A 6,641-nucleotide genomic window follows, 5' to 3' on the forward strand; every position below is an offset into this window, starting at 1 on the left:
TTAAAACTTAAAACCAATATCACACTGTACCTAACTGTTCTACAATTTACTTTCTCTTAATAATAGGTCATAGTTATTTCCATTTAAGTGATATAGCTCAATCTCATTTATATTAATTATGGTGAAAGACACATAACAGAAAATTTACCATCTTAACCATTTTATTTATTTTGAGATGGAGTTCTTCTCTGTCACCTAGGCTGGAGTACAGTGGCACAATCTCGGCTCACTGCAACCTCCACCTCCCAAGTTCAAGTGATTCTCCTGCCTCAGCCTCCTGAGTGGCTGGGGTTATAGGTGTGTGCTGCTACACCCAGCTAATTTTTTTGTATTTTTAGTAGATACTGGGTTTTGCCATGTTGACCAGGCTGGTCTGGAACTCCTGCCCTCAGGTGATCCGCATGCCTTGGCCTCCCAAAGTGCTGGGATTGCAGGCATGAGCCACCCTGCCCAGCCATCTTATCCATTTTAAAGCATACAGTTCAATGACTTTAGTACATTCATACTGTTGTACAACCAATCTCCAGAACTCTTTTCATCTTGCAAAACTGAAACTCCACACCCATTACACAACTGTCTATTCCCCAATCCCCATAGCCACTGGCAACCACCACACTACTTTCCATCTCCGTGAATTTGACTACTCTAGATACCTCATGTAAGCGGAATCATACAGTATGTCTCTTTTTGTGACTGGCTTATTTCACTTCGCACAATGGCTTTAAGGTTCATCGATGTTACAGCATGTGTCAGAATTTCTTTCCTTTGTAAGGGTGACTCATATTCCATTGTATGTACAGAGCACATTTTGTTGATCTATTCATCTGTTGATGGACACTTGAGTTACTTCCACCTCTTGGCTATTGTAAATAATGCTGTGATGAATATAGGTGTGCAAATACTCTCTTTAAGATCTTTCTTTTGATTCTTTTGAATACATGTGAAGAAGTGGAATTGCCGGAATAATGTGGTAATTCCATTTTTAACTTTTTGAGGAACTGCCATATTCTTTGTGGCTATATCATTTTACATTTCCATGAACAGTGCACAAGAGTTCTAATTTGCTTCTTTTAGAGACAGTGTCTTGCTCTGTTGCCCAGGCTGGAGTGCAGTGGCACAACCATAGCTCACTGCAGCCTCGAATTCCTGGGCACAGGCCTCTCACCTCAGCCTCCAGAGTAGCTGGAACTATGGGCATGTGCAGTGCACAGCTAAGGGTTACAATTCCTACATATCCTCACAAATACTTTTCAGTAACTATTGCTTCTTTCTTTTAATAGTGGCTAAGGGGTGTGAGGTAGCATCTCATTGTGGTTTTAATTTGCATTTCCCTAATGATTAGTGATATTGACCATCTTTTCGCATGTTTCTTGGCCATTTGTGTACCTTCTCTGGAGAAATGTTTAAGTCCTTTGCCCATTTTAAACCTCCCTCATTTTTTGTAGATGTTCATGACATTCCATAGATAAGACCCCCCCACCGCTTTTTTTTTTTGAGACGGAGTCTCTGTCTTCAGGCTGGAGTGCAGTGGTGCGATCTTGGCTCACTGTAACCCGTCTCCTGGGTTCAAGCAATTCTTGTGCCTCAGCTTCCTGAGTAGCTGGGACTACAGGTGTGCACCACACCCGGCTAATTTTTTGTTTTTTAGTAGAGACAGATTTTCGCCATGTTGCCCAGGGTGGTCTTGAACTCCTGAGGTCAGGCAATCCACCCACTTCAGCCTTCCAAGGTGCTAGGATTACAGGTGTGAGTCACCATGCCTGGCTATAGTTAAGATCCTTTTGATGGACATTTAGTTTAAGTTTTTCTCTTTTATAAGCAGCAGTGCAGTAAACATCCTTCTACCTGTTTCCTTGTACACATGTGAATGTTTCTTCACATACATATCACATTGTCCATGCAGAGGTATTTTAAAGTAAATCACCTGTATGATACTATTAAGTAACCAAAAAAATAGAATTGGGCTCACAGGTACCCGCAATTTTTATTTTAGTGGATCTTCCCAACAGCTGTAAAAAATGGTCATAAATATTTGCACTTCTGTCAGCATGACGTCAGTACTCATTTCTCCAAACCCTTGTTATATGTATTGGAAAATCTGATCAGTCACTTGTTTTTTAGGGGGGGGAGTGTCTTGCACAGAAATCTATAATTTTAATATATTCAAACTTTCAATCTTTTTAGATTTTGCTTAAGAATTCTATCCAAGGTGATAAACACATTTTTCTTTATATTTATTTTCCTAATGCTTCCATAGCTTAGAAATAAGTTTAGGCTGGGTGCAGTGGCTCATGCCCATAATCCCAACACTTTAGAAGGCCAAGGTGGGCAATATGGCAAAATCCCATCTCTATAAGAAATACAAAAATCCTAGCTCCTTGAGAGGTTGGGGTGGATCATCAGGGCCTGGGAAGGTCAAGGATGCAGTGACCCATGATTGTGCTGCACTGCAGCCTGGTGACAGAGTGAGAAACTCTGTCTCAAAAAAAAAAAAAAAAGTAGGTCTTTGATCCACTTGAAATATTTTTATGAATCATGTGAAGTAGGAATCATTTTTTTTTTTTTTTTTTTGAGACAGAGTTTCACTCTTGCCAAGGCTGGAGTGCAATGGCATGATCTCGGCTCATCGCCACCTCCATCTCCCAGGTTCAAGTGATTCTTCTGCCTCAGGCTCCTGAGTAGCTGGGATTACAGGCATTCGCCACCATGCCTGCCTAATTTTTTTTTGTATTTTTAGTAGAGATGGGGTTTCTCCATGTTGGTCAGGCTGGTCTCCACCTCCCGACCTCAGGTGATCTGCCCGCCTCGGCCTCCCAAAATGTTGGGATTACAGGCGTGAGCCACTGCGCCTGGCCTAATTTTTTTTTTCAAATGGATAGCCACCTTGCCATCGTGTAATAATCAGTAACATTTACTGAACAACACTTCCTTGGGCCAGGTACTATTCAATTTAATCTCACTTTATCAGGTGTGCTTTGAGGATTAAGCATTTTAAAAAGGAAACAAGGAAGGCAACAAATGGTTATATGGTTTGTCCAATTCATACAGATACTAACTGGTAGAATTAGTATTCTAACACTAATGGAATGACTCCAGACTATTTGGCCTTTTAAGAAAATTTCCTTTTCCCACAGAAATGAAATACCACCTTAATAGTATACCAAATTCCCACAAATACATAGGTTTTTTTGTTTGTTTTTGAGACAGTGTTTCACTCTGTTGCCCCGGCTGGAATGCAGTGGTGCAATCTCATCTCACTGCAACCTCTGCCTCCTTGGTTCAAGCGATTCTCCTGCCTCAGCCTCCCAAGTAGTTGGGACTACAGGCATGCACCACCACACCCAGTTAATTTTGGAAATTTTTAGTAGAGATGAGGTTTACACCATGTTGGCCAGGCTGGTCTCAAACTCCTGACCTCAAGTGATCTGCCTGCCTCAGTCTCCCAAAGTGCTGGGATTTAAAAGAATTATTTATTTATTTTTTTGAGACAGAGTCTCGCTCTGTTGCCCAGGCTGGAGTGCAGTGCCGTGATCTTGGCTCACTGCAAGCTCCACCTCCTGGGTTCATGCAATTCTGCCTCAGCCTCCTGAGTAGCTGGGACTACAGGCGCCTGCCACCATGCCCGGCTAATTTTTTGTATTTTTAGTAGAGACAGGGTTTCACTGTGTTAGCCAGGATGGTCTCTATCTCCTGACCTCGTGATTCTCCTGCCTCGGCCTCCCAAAGTGCTGGGATTACAGGCTTGAGCCACAGCGCCCAGCCAGTGCTGGGATTATACATAGGTTTGTTAATGCATTTTCTGTGTTGTTTCAATGATCTATTTGTTTATTCTTTCTATTTATTTATTTTTTATTTTTGAGACAGAGTTTCACTGTCGTTACCCAGGCTGGAGTGTAATGGTGTGATCTTGGCTTACAGCAACCTCTGCCTCCCAGATTCAAGCAATTCTCCTGCCTCAGCCTCCTGAGTAGCTGGGATTACAGGCATGTGCCACCACACCCAGCTAATTTTGTATTTTTAGTAGAGATGGGGTTTCTTCATGTTGGTCATGCTGGTCTCCAATTTCCGACCTCAGCTGCCTGCCTCAGCCTCCCAAAGTGCTGGGATTACAGGCATGAGGCACCATGCCCAGCTATTTGTTTATTCTTACACTACCTGTGATCATTTAAAAAATCTAATCTGGGCTGAACACAGTGGCTCATGCCTGCAATCCCAGCATTCTGAGAGGCCGAGGCAGGAGGATAGCTTGAGCCCAGGAGTTCGAGACCAGCCTGGGCAACATAGGGTGAAACTCTGTCTCTACAAAAATATAAAATAATTAGCTGGGAGTAGTGGCACATGCCTATAGTCCCAGCTACTCCAGAGTGAGGCAGGAGGATAACTTGAGCCCAGGAGATTGAGGCTGAAGTGAGCTGTGATTCCATCACTGTACTCCAACCTGGGCAACAGAGACAGATCCTGTCCCTAAAAAAGAAAAAACAACAACCCCTCCCCCCCAATCCGATCATGTTATCCATTCTGCTTGAAATTTTAATAGCACCTCATTTATTTATTTATTTTGAGACGGAATTTCACTCTGGTTGCCCAGGCTGGAGTGCAATGGTGCGGTCTCGGCTCACCGCAACCTCCGCCTCCCAGGTTCAAGCGATTCTCCTGCCTCAGCCTTCCAAGTAGCTGGGATTACAGGTTCCTGCCACCATGCCCAGCTAATTTTTGTATTTTTAATTGAGATGAGGTTTCACCATGTTGGCCAGGCTGGTCTCTAACTTCTGACCTCAGGTGATCCGCCCACCCCGGCCTCCCAAAGTGCTAGGATTATAGGCATGAGCCACCATCCCCGGCCAATAGCACCCTATTGACCTATGGATTAAGTCCAGACCCTTTGGCATGTCATGTAAGACCCCCTCCTTCCTCTGGAGTCTCATGTGGGTACAGAACCCTTCCCTGACGAGATTCCCTATATTCGAGTCATAAAAACCTTCTGGCAGCTATCTGAACAGGCCAAGCACATTCACTCTGAGTAACACTGTACATCCTTGCTTTTGTTCATACTGTTTCCTATGCTTCATCTTCTATTCCTAATTTATTGGAGAAGCATCTATTCATTTTCAAGATTAGCTCAAACCACACGACCACTGGCCTTTCCTCCCTCCCCATCCCAACCAGTAGAAAAAAATCATTCCACCTTTATGTGCCCATGACATGCCTATGAAACTTTTACCCTAACACTGCTATTTTACGGTATTTATTCATTTACATGTTTTTCTCTCCCACCATAATGACTGTCTTGAGGGCAGGACCATATCGTATTAAGCACCTAGTATACATTTAATAAATGTTTATTGAGTAAGTCAGTATAAAACAATGACCATCAAATTATGTGAGCAATCATCAGAATATCTGATTTCTAAAAAGATGCAATAAAATTTTTTTATTGTAAATTGACAGTTCATAATTGTACAAATTTATGAGTTACAAAGTGATGTCACAAATTGTGGATAGAATACGGAATAGTTAAATCAAGCTAGTTAACATATCCAATACTTCAAATACATTTCTGTGATGAGAATATCAATTTTGAAATGTATAATACTCCATTATTAAGTATAATGCACACTGTACAACAGAACTCAAAAAAAGTATAAAACATATTCTTCTTGTCTGAGATTTTATACCCTTTGACCATCATTTTTTTTTTTTTGAGACAGTCTCACTCTGTCACCCAGGCTGGAATGCAGTGGTGCAATCTCAGCTCACTGCAACCTCTGCCTCCTGGGTTCAAGAGGTTCTCCTGCCTCAGCCTCCCCAGTAGCTGGGATTATAGGCACGTGACACCACACCCAGCTAATTTTTTTTGTAGTTTTAGTAGAGATGGGGTTTTGCCATGTTACCAGGCTGGTCTCGAACTCCTGACCTCAGGTGATCCACCCACCTTGGCCTCCCAAAGTGCTGGGATTACAGGTGTGAGCCACTGTGCCTGGCCTAATTTTTATCAGACAAAATATCAATTTCAGAACAGTATCAGTGACCGGGCACAGTGGCTCATGCCTGTAATCCCAGCACTTTGGGAGGCTGAGGTGGGCGGATCACAAGGTCAAGAGACCGAGACCATCCTGGCCCACATGGTGAAACCCCGTCTCTACTAAAAATACAAAAATTAGCTGGGCGTGGTGGCGTGCACCTGTAGTCCCAGCTAATCCACAGGCTGAGGCATGAGAATCGCTTGAACCTGGAAGGCGGAGGTTGCGGTGAGCCGAGATCGCGCCACTACACTCCAGCCTGGTGACAGAGCAAGACTCCGTCTCAAAACAAACAAACAACAAAAAAGCAGCATCAGAAAGTGAGCAGGCCAGGCACAGTTGCTCATGCCTGTAATTCCAGCACTTTGGGAGGCCGAGGCATATTTTTCTGTATTTGTCTCTACTAAAAAAAAAAAAAAATTAGTTGGGCATGGTGGCATGTACCTGTAATCCCAGCTACTCAGGAGGCTGAGGCAGGAGAATCACTTGAACCTGGGAGGCAGGGGTTGCAGTGAGCCCAGATGGCGCCACTACACTCCAGCCTGCTGACAGAGCAAAACTTCGTCTCAAGGAAAAAAAAAAAAAAAAAAAAAAAGAGTGAGCATATCTAACTACCCTCAG

Source organism: Piliocolobus tephrosceles, chromosome 6 (assembly GCF_002776525.5).
Source record: "Piliocolobus tephrosceles isolate RC106 chromosome 6, ASM277652v3, whole genome shotgun sequence".
In the NCBI taxonomy this organism is placed as follows: domain Eukaryota; kingdom Metazoa; phylum Chordata; class Mammalia; order Primates; family Cercopithecidae; genus Piliocolobus; species Piliocolobus tephrosceles.